Raw genomic sequence first — 21,230 nt, 5'->3', positions numbered from 1 at the left:
TTACGCCGCAGGTCAGGGCACCAAGAGCTTCTAAAAATGAAGACGGGTCTTGGCAGATGTTTTCAAGTCTCTGTTTTCATAAGTGGGGCTGGGAAGCTTTGCTGAAGGTCCTGCAGGAGAAAATGGATCTCTTGACTGATGGGTATGAGGAAAAATCAGCTTATTTTAGGCGTTGAAGAGGATGGCAGTAAGTTTTGTCAGTCCCACGATGCTGAGAAACCCTAGTTTGTGTAGATAGGTTTTGGCTCTTTGAGGAGTAGAAGGACTTTGACCCTTAGTAACTGTGGTAGGCAGTGGCTCCAAAGGTGGGAAGTTTGGATTTGTGTTTCAAACTTACAGTGATCCCAAAGGAAAATACCTTCCCTGAAGCAGAAGGAGAAAGATCCAAGGGATGGAATGTTCTTCTCCTGCACCTTGGGAAAACACCACAGCCAACCAAAACCAGTGGGTTTTTAATTCACATTGGACTCCTTGGTGCAGACCTTGTTTCTGCAAAAACTTAAAAATGTTTGGGGTTTATTCCGTTGTGGGAAAAAGAGTGTGTTTGCGGATCTCAAGCATTTGGGGGAGCATTGGTGGTTTCCTGGTGGTGATCAGTGGCGCCCAGGGGCTGCTGGTCTGCAGTTCTGCTTGTTTCCTCTGTGGCAGGATACTCACTGACATCCAGATTATCAGGTCCATAAATACCCAGGCATCTGGGAGACCTTCCTGGTGTCTGGTCTGTAGCTGACCTTTCATTTTGCTGGCAGAAAACAGAGGTTAGCCTTGAGATCAGCAGACTACAGTGAAGATTGCACATCCATGCCGTAGGATAAAAATAGTAACAGAAACTGGAAGGGGGACATATCATATCTGTTCAAGATCATCTGTGTGCTATTAATGTACCAGGGGCCAGGCCTCTCCCTGAGCTTGTGGAGGCTTTACCTGCATAAAAAAGTTGGGTATGAACTACAACAACCTCCCGAGTTTGTGTCTTGCACATACGTGGACCTTGCCTTCTCCTTTTCTCTTGTATCCAAACCAGTCTTTTCAAAGGAGCATGGTGTTTAATCTAAGGCAAGCCTCAGAAGAATAAACTACTTTGGTTTTCTGGTACAAAATTCTTTCTGCATTTCTTGGCACTTAGTTATTAATAAAGCATTTGTTCTGTTTGCTTAAAAATCTCCCAGCAGCCAGCACGTGTGTGCTATGCAAATTTTTTTGTGGTTTGGTTAAATACTGTTTTACTGGGAAGGGGAATAACTGAAATTAGGAGTGGAAAAATGAGTATCGTTAACCCTCTGTAGGCTGTTCCCTTGGTAATTATTTTGGTGATTTGGCTCTGGGACTGAGTGGGCCACTGTTGTAAACGGCAATTTGGGACCTGGGCTTGAATAGTCACGTACCCCTGAGTGCTTATTTCGTGTGGCGGTGGTCCAAAAAACTGCCAGCATCCTAATTAACACACTTTTTCAACGGACAATATTAATATTCATACTATTATACTGTAAAATGAGTAATTTGAATGGACAGAATGCCTTGCACTCTCTTGATCTCTTGTGGATTAACCTACAAAAGGCCACTGGCACTCATCCTTTCAGGCCTTAATGGGTACAAAGGCTTCTAATAAAACTGTTTGGAGCAGAGGTACCTGGAAATGTGTGGCAAATACAGTGCATGTGGTAGGGATGGTGATAATTTGTTAGAGTGGTGAAGGAAAATGTGAAGGGAAATGGTTGTAATAGATGAGCACCTCCAAATGATGGAGGAGGGAGGCAGCTCTCGGGGGTGACTGGCCCCACAACATCCATCTCAATGCTGTCAGCCTGGCAGCAGTGATGCAGGAGTCCCTCAGCTGAGCTGGTGCTTAGAGGAAAATAGTGCAGAGGGGGAGAAAGCAGATATATGTCTGGCTGGAAAACAAAAGACTCGCAAGGCTGGTTTGTTTTATTGATGCCCACCATTAGAGGCTACCACAAGATCTACTACTGAGCTGAGCAAAAGGAGTGGAAGTGCAGAGAACGCTGTGAAAGGAAAGGGATTCACCCAGGGGGAAAAGCAGAGGTGCAGCTGAAGCAGGAAAACACTGGATTTAGCAAAGAGGTTGAGGTGTGAGGATTGTGGGGTGTGTTTGGGTAAGCCCAAGTCAGTTACTGAAGGATCCAGGTTACTCCATTCCCCTGAGATGTGTGTACAAACCATCCTAGAGCAGATACCCTCTGCTCAAGGTCTGACTGACCTTGAGTCCTCAAAGAAAAACTGGCTTTGGGTTCAGTGCTGGGGGAAAGCTGTTGCTGAAAAAACCAGACAAGTCTCAGCACATCTTCAGCACTCAGTGCAGAAGAGGCTGGGGAAATGAGCTTTGCAGTTGCTCCATCCTCTAAAGAGCCCTCGCTGGTGCGAAGAGCGCAGAGGAAGGAGGTCGTTTTGGTAGCTGCAGATTTGGCTGTGGTCCCCGCAGGCCTTGGGATCCTGCAGAGAAGCTGGTGTGCCTTCAGCAGCAGAGGAGAAAACCTGTGTGAGTGCAGGATTGATGAGAACAGATTTGACTGGCTCGGTGTAAGAGCAGGATCACTTTTAGAAGCATCAGGGGAGGCTGTGAAGAATGGATAGAAGGGAGCTGAGTGAGAGGGCAGCTGTGGACACAGATTACCTGGACCCAGGATAGTTTTTGGTGGCGTCACACACAATCTGTGCGTTCCCAGGGCCTGGCACTGGTTGTGGTCTCTTATGGAGGATGCAGACACACCTTGGATCTCAACAAGCAGGAGACATCTGTGAAGAGCAGCGTTTTTCTGCAGGGGAAGGTGACTCTGTAGTGCTACAGGGTTCGCTGATCGAACTGATTTAGTTCACTTTATGTATGGGTAACTTTGGCTTCTGAATGCAAACCATGGGAGCTGTAGCTGCTCAGTCAGAGCAGCAAACCCCTTTCTGCAGAGCCTGGCCTGACTCTGCTCTGCTGGTGGCCTCTTTGTGTCTGTCTGTGTCCTGTACAAGCTGTTGAAATGGGGCAAACCACTTCTGAAGGTAACTCATCAGTCCCTCTGCCAGCAGCCAAGATGGGGAGACAAGGCTGAATTACCCAGGTGACTTTAGGGGCTGCCTTCTGTCTGGGGGTACGTCCTAAAGCATTCATGTGTGCCTGCCCAGGCTGCGTCCCTTGTCTGCTCAAAGATGGGTGGCATCTGCTCTTCTCAAACAGCTTCAAATACCTCTTTCTGTGGTGTGTTCAGGATGAACTCTTACCTTTGGTACCACCTGCAGGCTCTTCCCATAACCTGGTGGATCCCATGCAAACCCTGAACGTGGATGATTTACACTCCGTTGCACTTTCAAACCCTGGCACGTTTGTGCGTCCAACCAACACCAGTGGCCCTGTTAGCCATCGCTTGGTGCGTCGTGTTCCAGCTGGAGCACGTCCCCGTCTTCGTTAAATAATCATGAGATTATGGAAACGGAGAAATGGACTCACAGCCCCAAGATCTGCACTGAGCTCTGGTACCTGGAGAGCAGCTCTGTGGGTCTGTTCCTGTCAGCTTCTGGGTAGGCACATCCCCACAGATATCAGCAGGACTGCCACTTAGTCTTCTGGCTCTGTTAGCTCAGTTTAATATTAATTATTATAGATCTTGCTTTATTTTTGAAGGTGGACGGAGACAAGAAGCGTGTGCCAGAGATTACTTGAGTCTCTAAACAAAGGACCCACTGGAAAGGTTGGAGACATCCCATTAGCCAGGAGCTCATGGAAAATTAGAGGCTTTTCAAGGTTATTGTGAATTTAACACCGAAACCCTGTTTTGTTATTGCAGCATTACGTGAACTAGCAAACCTCCTACAAGGAGTTTCTGATTGAATGAGTGGAAAATAAAAGTCCACATCCCAGATGCTTCTCCGTGGTGGCCATGGGGGCTGGCTGGAGCCTGGGCTGGCAGACTCTCCATCAGCCCCGGCTTTCACCCTCTGCTGCTCCCTCCCTTGAGCAGAAGATATTTTGATCAGCAGTAAAACAGCCAGTGAGGCAAAAAAAAAGAAAAAGCCCCAAAGAAAGGAGAGAGGAATAATAATACATCTAATACTCAAGCCAGTTGGGAGGGGAGGGAAGCTGGGCTGAGTGGTGCAGAGCTGTGACTCACAGGCAGCTCCGCTCCTGTGCCGAGCCAAGCGAGCGCAATCCTGCAGCATCTCTGCTGACAGCCTTGGCAGCTCCCCGGCCACAGGGCTGCCCTGCTTCCACATCCCCTCATCCTCCTCCACTCTCCGGCCCCGTGTCTCCCACCATGGCCAGCCCCTGCCTCTGCCCTGTGCTCCAGGGAGATCGAGGAATGGGAATCGTGTGTCTGGAGCGAGGTGCAGGGTGGCACTCCTGGGCACCCTCCTGCTGGGCACATGCTCTGCTGAGCTGAGCTCCCTCGCTGCTGCTTCCATCTGCCCGTGTCTCTGCTGCCAGAGTTCATAGAAGGACCGAAATCTATTTTCCTGCCCACACTGGCTTGTCCTTAGGTGGCCTCTTTCTGTAGAGCGGTTTCGTTTTAATTGATTATTTTTTGGAACTTTTGGGAAGAAGCCTCAGAGAGGGCCTTAAAATAGAGAAATCATGTAAGTTTAAATGTTTCTGAGGAAGGCTGGGAAAATATTCTGCAGCCTGCTCTGTGACCTTTCCATGTCTCCTAGGAGGCTGAGATCAACTTCTTTTTGAATAATCCCCCATTTGCATTGAAAATATGGAAAAACTCATTTGTATAACTGCATGTTTTGCTTCAAGGTGAACAGAAGTAGGTCTCAAATGTACTGACTGGTGGCAAGCCAGGGCTGATGCCAGGAGGGTGTGTCCATCAGAACAGCAAGGCACAGGACATGATTTTTTATTTTTATTTTTATTTAATCTCATGAGAAGGGTTCAGTTAGCCAGGCCAGGCTTAAGGTCAAGCTCAGCTCCGCCTAAAAGCTCTCATGGCATTTTATTCAGTTGAGCTTTAGAGGGTTTATTGCTTCATTTTTTAGCCTCAAGCCAGAAATTGTTTTGCCCCTTTTTGCAGGAAGGACATTTTCTCACAGATCCTTTGCTTTGCTGATGACGGAAGGAAATTCTTCTGAGCCAAAATATTCAAATGATGGTTTCCTTCTAGAAAAAAAAAAAATCCCTTTCCCCTTATTTTTTTTTCTCTTCACTGTAAAATGTGTACATAACACAATACCTGTCTGGGGAATGTGCTGGTTTTTTAAGCTTTGGTTCCCATTCTGGGGTTTTGCTTTGTTTTTAACGCGTCTTTGCAGCATGAGCTGCTGCTGTTCCAGCCAGCTCTGCTCGCTCCTCGTGGAGACGTTTAATGAGAGGTCTTCCAAGGCTCCCCTTCTAGCCACATGCCTTTCCCTGCCCTGGCCCGAGGTGAAGCGTGGCCGCTCCTGGAGGAGCCTGGAGTGCCCTTTGTGGGGGCCGCTCGTGGCAGTGGCTGCGGAGGTGCCGGTGCCCTCCGTTCCAGCTGGAGCGAAGCTGTCAGCCGGCAGCCCGAGAGGGGCACAGGAATGAACTCTCTATTTTCTAATTACTGTTATTTGGGCAGACTGCTCTGAAGGGTCTGTAACTGATCTGGGCTGCGGTGACTTTGGCAAGGGGTGGCTCACTCCAGCCTCTCCTGCAGAGCTGTCCTGGTAGAGCATTCTCAGCCTTCGTCAGAACACTGTTTCCTGCTAATTTTCTGTAATGGTGGAGGTACTTCAAGCTGGGACTGAGCGGCCAGTGAAAGCTGCAGTGGAGGGATCTGTGTGTTCATCCATCCTTCCTTTCCCCCCGGGATCCCTGGCTGCCCCAGGCAGTGCAGGTAATAGAGATGCTATTCTGGAATAGCCACCCTGATGTGAGGGTTAGCCAGGGAGATGTCAAAACACGTATTGTTTTCAACAGAATGAGGTATCTGCTTACAGAGCAAATGACTTCTCTCGGTTGGGTTGAGTTCCTCACAGCTTTGCAAATTCTGGACTGTAGAGGCGAGGCACCCAGCTTGCTTGCTGTTGCAGAGGAGAGGAGATCACCTCTGTGGTTATTTAAGGGTAAATCAATCAACGCTCAATCTCATCCATATTTGCTCCTAATGTGTTTATTTACGCGCTCAGCCCAAGCGCATCAACGGCCCTTTTAGAATCAGGGGGGAGAAGATGCTCCAATCGAAATGGAAAATGACTTTCTGCAGCATTTTATCTAAAATCCAGTCCCAGGAACTAGGAGCCAGCAGATTATTTCCAATTCCTTTTTTTCTTTTTTCCCCTGAGGAGACAGAGGGGGGAAAAAAACCTGTCAGGGTTCTTACACCAGTGTGTAAGAGGGTGGGAGGGAGAGCTTTTGGGGGGTTTGCTGCTGCCAGGGTGGTGGCACAGTGATCCCAGCCCTGCACCTTGGGGTCACATCCTGTCAGAGGAAACAGTCACCCTTCCTTCACAGGGACAGAGGGATGGTGGCAGGACACCTGGAGGCAGGCAGCTGAGTCGTGGCTGCAGCGAGGGGATGCTTGGGGGGCAGGGACCATCCCCCTGGTGCCCCCCAGAACGTCCCTGCCCGCCCTGGGGGGGCTTCAGATGGGACCCAGCGGGTGTTTGAGCACAGTGCAGGAGGCATCACCTCCAGCAATTAAGTTTTTCTTCATCCCCAACATCTTTCCGTTTTGAAGCAGCATTTACATTCATATCCATTTTTCCCCTGGCTGCTGCTGCGTTTGTGCTGGGGGAACCTTTTTGGCGAATGCCTCTGACAGAAATGTGTTTTCTTATCCCTTGAAGCTGAAAGCCATAAAGAATAGAATGAATTTAATGAACAGACCCCGCCGAATCACCACCTTGAAGCTCTGGCTGCTCATGTGAATCAAAACTGGCTGAAAGTAGGTCATATAGTAAAAATGAATTAGGCTTACTTCACATTTTATTGACTCTGCCAGTTTTTCATTCATAGAGGCTTATAGTTTGGAATGTATCTTGTCTTTTTAATGCTAGGCTGAGGTAAAAGGGGAGAGTACTGTTCCTTATTCCCTCCCTTTTGCCTTGCGTGTTTCTGGTGGTTGATTTTATGATGGGGTTTATTTATTCTTTTATTCTCCTACACTCAAGAACTGCTTAAGTGACGACCAAACTCCCATAATACGTTCACAAGTGGGAATCCAGCCTGGTCCCAAAAGTTTGTGTAACTCCTCGATTAGTCCTAAAGCTTCTGAGAAGGGCTGGAGTGGTGAGGTGGTGCCAGTCTGCAGGCAGAGGGGTTACACTGGCATCTTCTCCTTGGGGCTGGGCTGGACAGCAGGATGGCATCGTGTGGGTTAGCTCAGTGCTCTGCTTCCAGCCTCTACCCGCGTGAGAAGGGCTGGATTTCAGGGTGGTTGGGACCTACCTTACCATCTGGCAGATGATGAGCTGGCTCCACCTGTTAGTTCATGTGGTGTGGCTCAGCTGCACCTTGGGCAGCTTATTCAGATCGAACTTTTAATTTTGGTGTAAATCCTTCGAGGGTCAGTGGTTCCACTTGTCGTCCGTCAGTCCCTGCTCGTGATGAATTGCCCTCACCCGTGAATGATGCTCTTTATTTCCCATTAGTCTTTGTCTGTTTTCAGTTTGGAGTCATTTGGTCTTGTGGTGTCTGCCATTTTCTGTCTCTGTCTGGAATTGTCATTTCTCCTGAAGTTTCTGCTGGAATTAAACAATCTGGTCTTGGCTTTAACAGGAAGCTGGGAGAAAGAGGATGAAGAGAAGGCAGAAACACTGCAGTGGTGGGATCCCTGACTCTGTGCATGCAGTGTTCATTTAAAAGACGTTTTTTAAGGGACCACATAATGCGCAGCACGGAGATTTTGTCTTGTGTTTAGCATTTCTGTTGTGGCGAATGGCAAAACAGAGAATGAGGGCAGCTTCTCTACTGATGGGCGATTTTTTTCCTGCCTTCTTGTCTCTGTTGCCTACTCTAGATGGCACATGCTTTAAGGAGGTGAAAAATCCCTACTGATAAATTAGGATTTGTTTTGCAACCTTTTCTCTGCAATTACAGCTAACTGCTTTGATCTCAACTGAGGACCTTTATCCAGTGACAGAATATAAATCTTCTCTACCTGTGGTTTCATAACTTAAAGAAATACAGCCAGAAACTGTCTAGTTAGGGAGAGAGTCCCCACTGGTAGCCCTGTACCAGCTGACTGGGGAGGGCACAGCAGATAGTACAAGTGGCCTCTGTCCTTATAATTACTGCAGAACAATCCACACATTACCTAAAATCCCAGCTCGAAAAAATTAAACTATTTAATCTTGTGTAATACAGTGTGAGACATAGATGAAGGCCTGTAAGTAAGCCACTATTCTACTCCAGAAAAGACCTTCATTGACTATTATGTGGACAATAAATCTTCCATTTTCTGTTAAGAAACAGTAATTACAGAATCTTCAGCTGCGATGGGTATCTCCTGCTGACAATAAAAGTCTGTCCATCATCAGCGTCTTGGTGATGGATGCTGTGGACTACACTGTAAAGATAATATAAAATCCTGTCTGTAGTGTGTGCTGGCAGCCCTTTTTTTAAGCCTTCCGAGTACATATTGGGAAGGTGCTCTGTGTATCCATGAACACATCTTGTTTGTCACGCTTTCTGTTTTTAACGGTTCCAAGATATTTTTGCTGTCTGGCTCTTGGTTGCTAGCAAGGAGAGGAGCTCCAAGGAGATAAGCTGTGCTGTTTGGTAGGTAGGAAGCTGCCTCAGCAGACACGGCAGAGAGAGAGAGATGACCTCTTTCGCTGCTTCACCGGCAAAATCGAAGCGGAAAACTGAGTGGATCGATGAGAGCCATAATCCAGTTTCCCAGTGTGGAACTGGGTCACGGGAAGCGCGGGTGGCTCGGGGGCTGAGCTGCTGCCCGTGACCAAGAACCTGCCCCTGGGCCCAGCTCCAGTGCTTGGGGACACCTCAATGTCACATCCAGCTCTGTTCCTGCCCAGTCTGATGGGCACTGGCTGCCCTTCAGTGTGGGTATTGGTGCTGGTGCCTTGGGAGGGCTGACCTGAAACAGAGACTGGACAGAGCTAGTGAATAAAGCAGGTGTTTGATGAAAGGCCTCCGGGAAACACCTTGGGCAGGACAGGGCCACACTCAGGGCGGACAAAGAATGGTCACCAAATGGCTGACCGGTCACAAGAGCTTACATTTTTATAAGTTTTGGTCCATTTGCCTCTTGGGGTTTAATTGTCCAGTTACAGCTTCGGGTTGTGGGGTCCCATCCCTCCTGTTCGTCCCTTCAGCCCACCCTTGTTTGTGCTGTTGGGCCTGGAAGTTGTCCTTGGTCTTCAGCAGGAGAAGGATTTGTTTTGTCTCTGTACTCTGTGAGGAGAGCTTACCAGCGCTTAATATGAGGGTCAGAGCTGCACCCCTAGGCAGCACAGAATCTGAAAAACATGAAAGCTAAAACCTAAGTCATCAGTACAGGAAGCAGCTGAGGGAGTCAAACAGGAATTGTCTTCTATGTGCATCATCGTTAGCCTGATGCGGACTCTGCTGGAAGGCAAATGTGAAGTCTGTGGCTCAGGATCTGCAGCTGGAGGCAGCTCTGCTGCCCAAGCTGTCCCTGGAAGGAGGTTCTGCTGCACCTTCTCATGACTTGTTACAGGAGATGTTGGCTCCAGATATCGTGGACCCAGCAGGACCACGGAGTCCCTGATAGAAACTTGGTGTGATGAGCTGGTCTTGGGCAGAAATGGAAGAATGATTGTGATGAGGTCAACGTGAAAAAAGAAACGTTGCAAAAGAAAAGTGTACCTTTTAAAAATACACTCCTCAGCGCTGGCTTGTTGGCCACCAGGCTTTGGCTCTGCTTCCAGGCCATCCGTAGCCACTGAGGGCTCTTTGGCTTTAAAGGAGGCTTCCATTTTTTTGGTGTTGAGGAAGACAAGAGGATAAAGGGCTGGAGCTAGATGGACTCCGAGCTATTTTTAATTTCAGGCTGTTTCTTGAGAAAATATTTCTTAAAAGGAGTTGCAATCTTATTAAATGGCTGTGCATCTAAATTTACTGATTTTTGAGATTTTGGAGAATTTTGAGATTTTTTTAGTTTATTTCTTTTTTCATGGCCTCATGTTTTATAACCTTGCAGGAGTTGGGTGGCAGCAGACACTTGGCCTCCGTGTTGGAGAGTGCTGAGGTAGATTGATTTTCCAGGAGTCTCATTACAGAGTCTCGTTTATTCCCCTAGAATTCAGAGCAAATCAGGGTCAGGGTGTCAGGTTGTTGCCTGCTTTGGCTGTCCCATTGCAGTACAGGCTTTTTCCATGCAGGGTTCACAAGCTTGAGACTGAAGCCTCCTCCATAAACATTGGGAGGTACGTGCATGCCTCCATCAACGCTGCCAGGGCCTTTGGCCCAGTCCTGGCTGGGGTTCTTTTAAAAAGACTGCAATTAGGCAAGCAGGTGCTGTGCTTTGACCCTCAATTTTCTCTCTTCTCTTTCCTCTCCCAGTCTGTTCTTAAGCCATTGTGCATCAGGCATGCGAGGAGCACAATGATGGTTTGAAGAGAGCATTAAACAGGCAAATAGCCAACTTTTGTCTTTGGTAGCGGCGTTTCTTTTTTCCCCTTCCCTCCTGTTTCTCTGTTATTTCTTTTTTCCCCCCATTTCTTCATTTATTTATATCCTTCCCTGACTGAAATTGCCCTAGTTACAGCTGTCACATCCTCACTTTGCGGTGGTCTGATTTGGCAGCCCTGTTCCCTCGTAAAACTTACAGACAAATGACGGCGTTTAACTCGCAGCATCCTCTGGTTGCTCTGCACTGTCACAACAAGATTAGAGCAATTCACGTAAAAGTAGAAAACCCGGCTGTCTTCTAGGAGGAAAGTCTGTTCCCTTCATTCCTTCACAGGATGTGAAGATGGAGCAGTTTTTTTGCGGAGAGCTGCAGGCCCTGTGGTTGTATTTCCATGTTTAAGCTGCTCCAAGTTGTGTGCTGCTTCCTCCTCCATTAACAGTGGTTTCGTGCTGTTCTCTGCCCATCCTCTGCTTGTTTTCTGGAGTTGGAGTCAACCGGGCACCATTTCATTGCTGCTGGTTTCAATCCTAGGCTGAGCCATATTGTTCCTTGGAAATGAGCAGAAATAACTCACTGAGATGACTGCCTAAATAATTTACTCTTGGAAGAGCATTCTTCGTGCTCTCTCTGAAGCAGTGATGAGGAAGGAAGTAGGATGCTTCTCCTGCGCAGCAGCACATTGAAAAACATCTTCACTTCTTTTTCAGTGACACAAACTGATTTTGCAGGTCATCTTAATGTTCTGCTACCTCCTGTCCAGTGACTGATGTGATCCGTTTCAGATTATCCAGTATTTTCTTTCCTGTCAGGAGCAGAAATTGGCCTTGCCTTGTGGCTGGTGACAGAGGAGCTCCTGGCATTTCCTGAGATGACTCATCTCTCGCCATGTTGATACGTTTGGAGTGACTTTGAACTCTGTGGTGCTTTGGTAATTAATGTGGCATCTCCCTGAAAGGGCTTTCAACAGTGACTCCTTGTGACTTCTTTGGCTGTGCAAGTCATCGAGCTGTGGTGATGAGGAACTGTGGAAAGGGGAACTTTTTTGGGTTTCCTTGCTGCAGGGTTAGTCAGATAGCGCCCAGTGGGCTGCAGCCTGAAAAGGATCAGATGGATGTGGTCAAAGCACAGGACTAGGATTGAAGAGCCGAGTGTTTGTGCTGTGTGACGTGGTTTTGGTGTGATCAGGGCTGTTGACCTTTCTGTGCCTCCCTTGTCCCATCAGTACCGTCAGCCCAGCGGGGACATTCCTCACTTTGTTACAGTCCTTGGGTAACTGATGCCAAAACCACGTTTTCTAGCCGGTCCTGCTGACTCCGTAGGAAATGCTGAATGGCCTTGTCAGCCTTGTGGAGCTCTGAGGGGGCCCTTGGTGTAGTCTGTGGGTTAAGAGAGGGATCCCGGGGCACCCAGGTCCTCTGCTGCAGGAGGGCTCCACAGGCACGGATCTCTGCAGGCAGATGTGCCTGCGGCTGAGGAGGAGCCTCACGGCCTTCGTGGGGCTGTGACTGCCCTGAGTGCTGCCCCTGGCTCTGCATTCCCGCAGCACCGGAGGAGATCACATCCCTCATGGAGGAGATTCAGTTCTGAACCTGTTTTTGGCAGTGCATGAAAGGGTTGAGACTGGCAAGGGTACTGTTCCTGAGAGGGACCAGAGGCTGCTCTTGCTTCCATGAATTCATGGCGTGTGTCCCACCATGGGAGCAGGGTTTAAAATCTGGGAAGCATGGTAGTTTGTTGCTTGGGAATACACAGAACCGTATTATAGAACCAGCCTCGTGCTCTTCAAAGTGAGCCATCCCATAAAGGCAGGGGTGGGTTGCTGTGATAAAACGCCGTGATCTGGTACAGGTGTTGCACTTATTACAACACCTCTTATTCCATTAGGAGCCACACTGCTCAGTAAAGCTGTCACCCCAGAGGGAGAGCGAGGGAGAGGATGAGCAGGTCAGAGATGAATTTAGTTGGAGGTGATCCAAGAAGCACCCTTTAAAGTGTACTGGTATGGATAGAAAAACTTCCTGCTGGTTTTAAAAGAAGGGGAACAAGTGGGGTCAGAGATCTCCCTGTGCCCTCCAGTTTGTGGCGTATGTGTGTCCCCAGGCCAGACCCTGCTCCATCTGTACCTGTCTGCATCACAGGCTTCTTACTATAAGAAAATGAAAGTCCTTTTTCAGAGTGGCTTTGAAAGATGCTGGGTTTTTTGACCAAATACCTGGGACTTAGCTGTGATCTTGACAGGATGGCTTTTGTACAGATGGTTTGTTATGAACCTCAGCTGTGCCACTGTGAAAAAGCTGGGATTTTTACAAAGGCTGCTGTTCGTGGAAATAATGTAAAAATTTTATTTGTTGTCAATACATGAAAGCCCACGCTGAAGATGAAAACTCATCTTACAAACTGCTCTCTAAATTATACCCATGTGGTGTTTGGAACGTTCTGCTCAACCCTTTTAATTAAAGACTAAACTCTATGAGACAATTGCTTCACATCCCTCCCCTCATCCCCCTTTGCTTTTTTGGCTGTTTCCTTAAAACATATTCCCTCCGTTGGGAGGAATGACTGAATTCTGTTGCTCCCTCATCTCCCGAATGTCCAAAGGTATGTTCCTTTCTAGAAGGAGTATATGCAGTGGGATGGGCTTGCTGTAGGAGCAGCAGGACTGTGGTCCCTTTTTCCCAGTGAGCAGCAAAGCCCAGTGGGTACCATAGTCTGACCCCAACCCGTGGGTGAGTTGTCCTGGCCAGATAACGTGTCACCCAAAAAGCATGTGCTGTTACATATCCTGCTCTTCTGCTTTTACTGGAGAAGTGGTCCCTTTTGGTCCATGGAGAGCTGATGGTCACCTCAGGGACAACTATCAGAACGTTTTAGTTCCCTGTTGTGCCAGAAGCCTCCTCTTTGGTAAGCATCACGTTCTGTGGTTTCTTTTCCCTTCTCATCTGTGTCTGTGGGGTTGTTAGTGGTGTTGTATGTCCTGATGCTTCTGCAAGTCCTGTCAGTGCCAGGAAAGCAGTCAGAGGCTTTGATGTGTCAGGTCAGCTGAGCTCAGCGTAGCGTGAGGGTTCAGTTGTGCCACCTAAATAAACAGCGTTTTACCTAGTCAGCTCTGCTTTTCCTGCCTGCTTTGAGAACAGCCAGAGACAGGGTCTCTGAGAACAAAAAGGCAGCAGTGATGTGAGGAAATGAGTGAGGGGCTTCTCTGATAGACAAGTGACCATTACGGAAGGGCTGGTGGGCGACCTTGCATACTGCTGGTGCCCATTGCCTGTGCAATGAGCAAAGCTCTTTCTATAGTCTGTTCTTGTTCCTCTTCTTATCTTAATATCTATTTTCTTCTTGATTCCTTGTGAATAAATGGCATCAATCCTGGGATTAAAGTTCAAATAAGAATCTCATGTAAGATTGAGACCATTTTCTCTTGTGAGTGCTGTGCATCTACACTAAATGGCTTCGGAGTCAGGGAGCAAACGACTGTAATGAAAAAATTGCTCTCATGAACCGCTGTGTTCTCACAACCTGTTATAGGAGAATCCCAGAGTGTGTTCAGTGGTGTATTTGCAAGAAATAGATGGGCAGAAGGGACTGTAAGTGGGACAGGTGCTCTTCTATCACACGGAAGGAGAGAGCAATCTCATTCTTGCTGTTCAGAGGAGCAGAATGCACCTATATCACAGCAGCAAATTGAAAAGTCGTGGGTAGAAGATTAGGTTTACTAGCTGTAGAATGCCTCCTGGAATTCAGATAGAGCTGTGCCATTAATAGAGCATTAAAATTTGATAGCTCTTGGCTTTGTTGGAAGTCTGAATTTACAGCTAGTTACTGGGGCGTGCTGTCGACCTGGAGAAGGTGGTGGAGGGTCGCCATGGTGGCTGGTGGAGCATCCACCAGCATTTCTGTGCTGCAGCCCTGTTCCCTCCTGTGGGTCAGCTCCAGCACCTGGGTGGTCATGATCTGTGGTGGCTCTGCCTTGGACAGGGCTTGGACCAGATGGAGGTCACTCCCAAACCATACCCTTGCACGCTCAAAAACGTCAGGGTGCTGTTTTTGTCTGTGGAGTCAGCAGGCGTGAGGAACTGACCGAGCTAGGCAAGTCTTGGTTTAGCTCTGCTGCTTTCTGACTGTCCCCACATGTGACGTGGGTGACCAGGTGACATTCCCCACCAACAGGCTCAGATTAATGTCTGATTTCTGCACCATCAGCACCAGGATGTGGTGCGTGTTCCGTTTGCTTGTGGACGATAGCTAATCACTGGAGAAGGCCGAGGGAACACCGCACTGAGCACCATGCCCTTTTTCTGGCAGCAGTGACTGGACACCATTCCTGGTTCAGGGCACTGGTGTTTCCCAGGCAGGGCTGGAGGTGGGAGCAGCGGGGCTGGCCGGGCACACCGCATGCCTGAGCACAGCACACATCATCCCCACTGCTCACTTTGGAAGGTTTATTATTTTTAGACGAAGCAGGAGATGGGAATGTGCTGAGCTGGCTCATAAGACCTGCCAAAAAAAGAACATCTTTCAGGACTTACTTTTTTAACTTCCATCCCTGTGTCGACAGAAGAGCAATCTACCTGGAATTGATAAGTGGTATTGCTTAGAGTCAGTAAGACTTTTCTAACACCTCCATAAGGTATGGAATCTATTACAAAACTGTTGGAAGAAATCTGTCAGGATAAGCATTAGGCTTTAAAAATAAAGCAGGTGTTCTGCACCCAGAAAAATTTAAGTCCTAGATTTTTAATACTAGTGCTAAAAAGGACTAAGGTACTTCGTGGGACTTATCACGGCATCCCTGTTTGCACTGGGGCTGTTGGTGCTCATGGTCAGGCACGCGGCCCTCTGGATGGGAAACTCAGTGGAAAATGCCAGAGCCCTGGTGCAAGGACAGGCAGAGCTGGTGGCTCTGACATTCATGGGCTCAGGCTTTTTTTCATCTGTACTTCCCCAGTTTCAGGAGTTAAACTCTGGAGTTGCTTCATGAGTTTGTAAGTGATCCGCTTTCCGAGGGCGTGCGATGCTCTGAAGTGGTGCCGGGTCCTGCTGGGCAGTGCGAGCTCCTGGAGGACAGGCTGGCTGTGGGTGCGTGCCCCTGTCCCACCATGTGCCACAGCCCAGCAGCAGCTGCGGAGCACTCTGTGTCGGGGGAGGAATGCGAGGCCTCCCGCCAGCGAGCGGGGCTCCGCATGACGTGCACCTTCAAATATGCTCCTTTATTCTTGGCCCTTGCACCCAGCAGATGAACTCCTGACTTGTAGGGTCAAGACAAACAGCAGAAGCACACCCCTGAGTTATCTTGGGTGACATTATTACCGTGAGGAAGTACCTTGCAAGGACGTTATCACGTTGTTTTGCTCCATTGTAAGGTCAGCAATCGAGGGCTGAGTCAAGGAGGGATATGGCATTTTTGTTTTGCACAGGGAGCTTAATAGGGATAACTCATTTTTTCCCCAGGCTGATAAACTGCATTAAAAGTTTTCAAGACCTGTAAAATTAGGAGTAAATTTCAACTTTATGGAGTGGAGGTAGCTTTTTTATTCAGTATTTTTTTTTTTGTGTACCTAGTCAGCAAAGCATTTCGAAGTAGTGTTGGCTGTAGCTTCACTGAACCAGGGACAGAAGAACCCCAGGTTTGTAGAGAGAGGTAATGTCTTTTATTAGAACAGCAGTTTTTAGCCAGCCTGGAGGAGCTGCCTGAGCCTTGGGGCATGCTCAGTCCTTTCCTCAGCCTGGGAAAAGATGAGGAAAATATTTTCAGCAGACTGTTGACCGTGTTAGGCAGGATCTAAATCGGTTTCCTGGGGCGATGATTCAGGTAGGGTGGGAAAGGCTGGTCCATCTCCATGCAGAATGCATGGGCTTTGTCTGCTTCCATAAGGAGATCCTTGGGTCAGTGCCGGATGTGGAACCCACTGAGATCGATTGGAAGGCATTAGGGATCACTTGGGTTTGGGGACAGAGCCCAGGCAGTTTTATTTATGTCCCCATCTGGCTGCTCCCACAGAGGACAACTTGCAGGTGTCCCTGGGAGCGGGAGAGCTGGCTCAGCCAGCTCAGCTTTCTCCTTGGCTATCAGTGCTTTGCTTCCATAAGTGAACGTTTTCTGCCAGAAAAATGTTCCCAGCTATATTTTTTTTTTTTTCCACTGGCTTTATGGAAACACTGTGCCTTTCTTCTCCTGGCATCCCAGCTGGTGCCTGCCCTTCCTTTGGTGCATACCAAGTCCTCCCTTCGTCACGGAGAGGGGATGCCCGGATGCTCTTGCTCAGAGCTGGTTTGCATTAGGAAAAAAAAAACTCACACTTTTCTGCAAACTAAAAGTTGGTTTTCCATGGAGAGGCTTGACTTTGTTTTCACATAGTTTCTTGGGGGATTTTGAGGGGATTCTTCTCTTCTGTTACGGGGTTTTTTGGGGGGGGGGGGGGTTTGAACTACCAGCCAGCCTGGAATTGAGCATGAAAACGATGATATGCTTTTTGTCTGAATTTTCCAAAGGAATGAAGCTGCTGCCACTGGCATGGTATCAGTGAGTCTCCTCTGTCTCTGACTCAGGGAGATTTCCAACCTCCCAGCTCATCCCGGCCAGGTTTAACAAGAGTAGAGGTCCCTAGGACCAGCAAGCATCCCTAAGACAGGTACTCGGAATAAGCAAGAGACCCTCCATGCTGCTGAGGGAACAGCTGCAAACACTGACGTTATTGAGCATCGAAGAATTTATATTTATGAGTGGCAAAAAATAGTTTTCATAAACTGCAGTGCTTGTTTCTCTTTTTTAATGAACAGAATGGCTCGTTTATACAAGATGCTTAAAGGGCCTTGTGTGCACCACTTATTTAACGGCTTGTAGTGAGCCTTGATGGGAAAGTGACCTAGTTCAAGTCCCCGGAGGCTACTGCAATAAAAATGATTATGAATAAAACTACTCTTATCACCATATGGCAGTTTCAGGCATTGCAAATACAGCGTCTGCAGCGGTTTTTGTCCAGAAATGGTGAGCTTTTTTCCTAAATAAATTCTATCCAGCAAAGGCAGCAGAGGAGGGGTTGCTGTTATTCGTGTTCTTCCCCGTGAACCGGCAGCAAAAATCCTCGGTGTCTGGAAAGGGGAGGATGGGTTTTGTTCTGCAGGCTGCCCTGGATAATGTGCTTTGGGGAGCTGAAATCCTCCCGTGGAACAGAATCCGTTTTGCAGGTGCAGAGCACTTTACTTTTTCCTTATAAGCCCAAGCAGAGATTTAATTGCTGCTCTTCAGAAGTGCAAAACAAGGGAATGTAATAATTAGAGCTGTCAGGGTGTCCTTTCTTTCATGCTGATGCTGACATTAGCTGGTTTAAAGCCTATTTTTAACCTCTGCAACATTGAAGACTGACTGTGTATTTTCAGTCTGGCTTTATTTGTTTCAAACTTTGTAAATTTTAAGTAGTGTAAACTGGAAGAGGTGAGGAGAAAGGGGAAAAACTGCATGATAAAAGGAAGGAAGGAGGAAAACCAAACCAAATCAAATGAAAAATGCATTGGTAAATGATGTTCACCTTATAGTGAGTATTTTTCTTTTTATGAGCCTGCAAAATTCCTTCTAACTGGAAGTTAAAAAATCTCAAAACATAAAACCACAAGTGTCTGGTAGTATAAATATTGTGTTTAATGTACCTTCAGACAGTGCCCTGGATACAGCAGGCAGCACAGGGACTGTTTTTCTTCTCCAGTAGTTATGGCTTTATCCAGCTCCATCCCTGACTCCTCTGGGGGTTATCCTGATGAGCCACCAGCAACAATGGGAAACCATGGTGTGCTGATTCAGCACTTTGCATATATTCTATATAGGTACATATATGTGAGTGGATATCGATGTACATGGATTAAAAAAAAAATATATATATGGTAAGTGTTGAAAGTGAGCCACTGCTCCCCTACGGCTTTGCTGGGGCAATGGGGGTCCACTGGTTTTTACTGGGGGCTTGCAAAAGGCTGAGCTGGTGGAGATGCACCCATGCAGGCCACTGAGGACTTTGCTGTGGTGTAGTAAAGGGTCTCTCCTTATCCTGGAGGGATAAACCCAAAGGACACAGTGAAGCTGGGACTTCTTGGCATGTCAGAGAGATCACAGTCCTCTGGTGCTGGTTTGAACTGAGGCAGAGGGGGAAGAAGAGCAGCGTGGTTGTGTGGTCTCAGTCTTACTAAATTAGCGCCCGAATGGGATGTTCAGACAGTCTCACCACACGGCTTCCCGTACATGTTCTCATATATTTTTCTCTGTCTGGCATTTAATTACTATTTTTTTGGGGTCCTGTCAGTGCTGCCTGCAGTAACTGGAGGCTGTAGGGAGAGGTGGGGACGGCTGTGTGGTGGTGGAATCCTCTTGGATCCATCTGACGGTGGCGTGAACTCTGCCACATTGCCGGCTAGGCACTGAAATCTTGCGGCTGTAGCTGGATAGTCCCAGTGAAAGCAGTGAATGTCTGCACAGAGGTGTATGTTAGCCCACCTGTTGTTGCAGGAGAGCACAGAACGTGGTGTTGGCAGTGGATTTGTTATATTTTTTTGGTGTTTCTTGGCATGGATGGCTCATTCCTTGCTTGCCCTCTTGGTTCCTTGCGGGTGGATTAGAGCATCATCGTGCCACTGCTTCTGTCCCTTTTCTCAGGCAAGGTATTTGACATCCAAAATACAGCTTTCTAATCCTAAAATTACAACCTGCTCTTTCATAACATGAAATCAGTTAGTTAATCTCCAAATGGTTCCCCAGCCCCTCGTTAGTCACTTTGCACTATTAAACTCGGAGGCATTAAAGCACAAATGTTACATACACCCACTGGCTCTGAACCTGCCGGCCCCAGATGAGGATGGGGTAGCAAAGGATGGAGCTTTCTAGCTCGAGTGGGCTCAGTGCTGCCCTGAGGAGTTGGTACCTTCACCTTTTCCTTCTCAAAGCTTCTTGGAGAGCATTGTGACACCCAGTGATCCTGGCTTTCCTCTTACACTGGGGGAAGTGAGATATCGGAATTGCTGGGAAGCACTGATCTAAATCCCACCTGAGAACTGGGGTTGAAAACTTCTTCCCGTAAGGCTGGTCCAGCTGTAGTTTGTGTTCTGTAACCAAAGTTAATCTAGAACCTGGCTCCCTCCATAATGAGCTCAGTTACTTGCCCATTGTGAGCGCCGTGGTTCTGGAAGCTCTTGAGTTTTGGTTGGTTTTGTGATTAACTTTTTCCGAAAGAGCAAACCAGGACTGTGTTGTTAGATTACTGATCTGTTTTATCCCTCCCCCAGTAATCAGGAATGAAATGGGCATTTCTGCAAGCACCAGAACTAATAAACCTGGTTTTCTTTGTCCTTATGTCTCGTGGTTGATTGAGTACTTCCCTAATTAAATTAGGATTCTATTATGTCTGCTTATACCTATAGTCTCTCACTCCCCTTACTTTCTTGGCAACACTGAGGCTGCTATAATTGACTGGAGAAAGGGGCTGGCAGGATTAAAAGCTGTTGGAGATAAACCTTGTGAAAGGCTGTGTCCAGCATCCTTTGCCACCCAGCTGCCTGTTGCCATGAAGTTGGTGGAAAATGATTCTCTCTGATGTCTTTGAAGTTAGCTAACAGTGTTAAAGCTCCCCAGTGCACACACGCACGCACCCATGGGAGTCAAATCCCGGCTTGTTCCTGAGGAAGCTGGGATAAAATGGAGGAGGGATGTGGTAGCTTTTTAGTCCAAGCTGAGCTGGGAGGGTTTTGCTCTGAGAGGTGAGGAATGTGTGTGGTCAGCATGTTAAAGTGTGGTCTGGCAGATGTGGAACGGCAGAACACGGTGTGTTGTGCGCTTGTGCCCTGGTAGCACCGTGTGTGAGGGAAGAATGGGTTTGCAAGTGAACACTGAGGGGGTTTTGTGTAAGCAACAGCTATTCCCAGATGTGGTCTGTACCCAGAAAACCAGGCTGTGCCTAGAAAATCATGTGCCTGAGTGCTGGGCCAAGCCTGGTTTTGGGACAGGTGGGCTGAGCCTGTCTGAGAGCAAAGGTGTTTCTCCGGGAGTGCCACAGCACAGACATCAGGAGGAATAAATGGAGTGGAATGGCCCCAGGAGGGCTCACTGCCCTCATTCCTGCCTGAGGAGCGGTGACATGGTGCCCTCGGAGCAGGAGACCCTCCAGGCTGGGTCATTCCACGCAGCAGCCCTGCAGGATCCTGGGGAGCATTTCAGGAGCACTGCGAGACCTTCCCAAGTGTGCCCAAGACATGCCAGTGGGACCTCTGTCCCGTGACAAGGTGGAGAAAACAAGTTACTACGTTGAAGGGGGGTGTGATACCTTCCTCCATGTGTTATGAAAATCATGGAATGATGGGAATCCTTGCTGGAAATCCGTCTTTAGTCGGAAATGTTTGTGTCAGGTTTAATAGTGTAGAAAATATGTGAAAATCGAGGCCTTGCATGGCAGATCCCCATTTGTGGATAATTACATGGCAGCAGTGCTCAATTAACCTTTTTTTTTTAAAAAAGAAACAACCTTAGGACTGCAGTAAAAAAGTGAGTTACCTGAGAAATGCGAATCTTTACATTTGTCTATATGACAAAGGCGGAAAATGCTAAATACTGGTGTGGCAGCACAGCCAGGTCTTAGAAAAGTAATTACATAAATGAAGAATGTTCTCAGCCCACCTTCCCACCTTTTTTTTCCCCTTTCTTAAAAGTATGTATATTCTTTTACAGGATGGAAC

General features: G+C 47.8%; 1 protein-coding gene across 6 annotated transcripts in view; it reads left to right on the top strand.

The window, feature by feature from the left end:
• The window catches only part of TNIK (TRAF2 and NCK interacting kinase), a 151,121-nt gene that overhangs the window by 41,230 nt on the left and 88,661 nt on the right, over positions 1-21,230 (top strand). The window lies entirely within an intron of this gene.

This window comes from Chamaea fasciata, unplaced genomic scaffold (assembly GCF_029207755.1).
Source record: "Chamaea fasciata isolate MVZ Bird 193981 ecotype frontalis unplaced genomic scaffold, bChaFas1.0.hap1 SCAF_11, whole genome shotgun sequence".
Classification (NCBI taxonomy): Eukaryota; Metazoa; Chordata; class Aves; order Passeriformes; family Sylviidae; genus Chamaea; species Chamaea fasciata.
The sequence above is the reverse complement of the archived record's forward strand: the minus strand, read 5'-3'. Positions and strand labels throughout refer to the sequence as shown.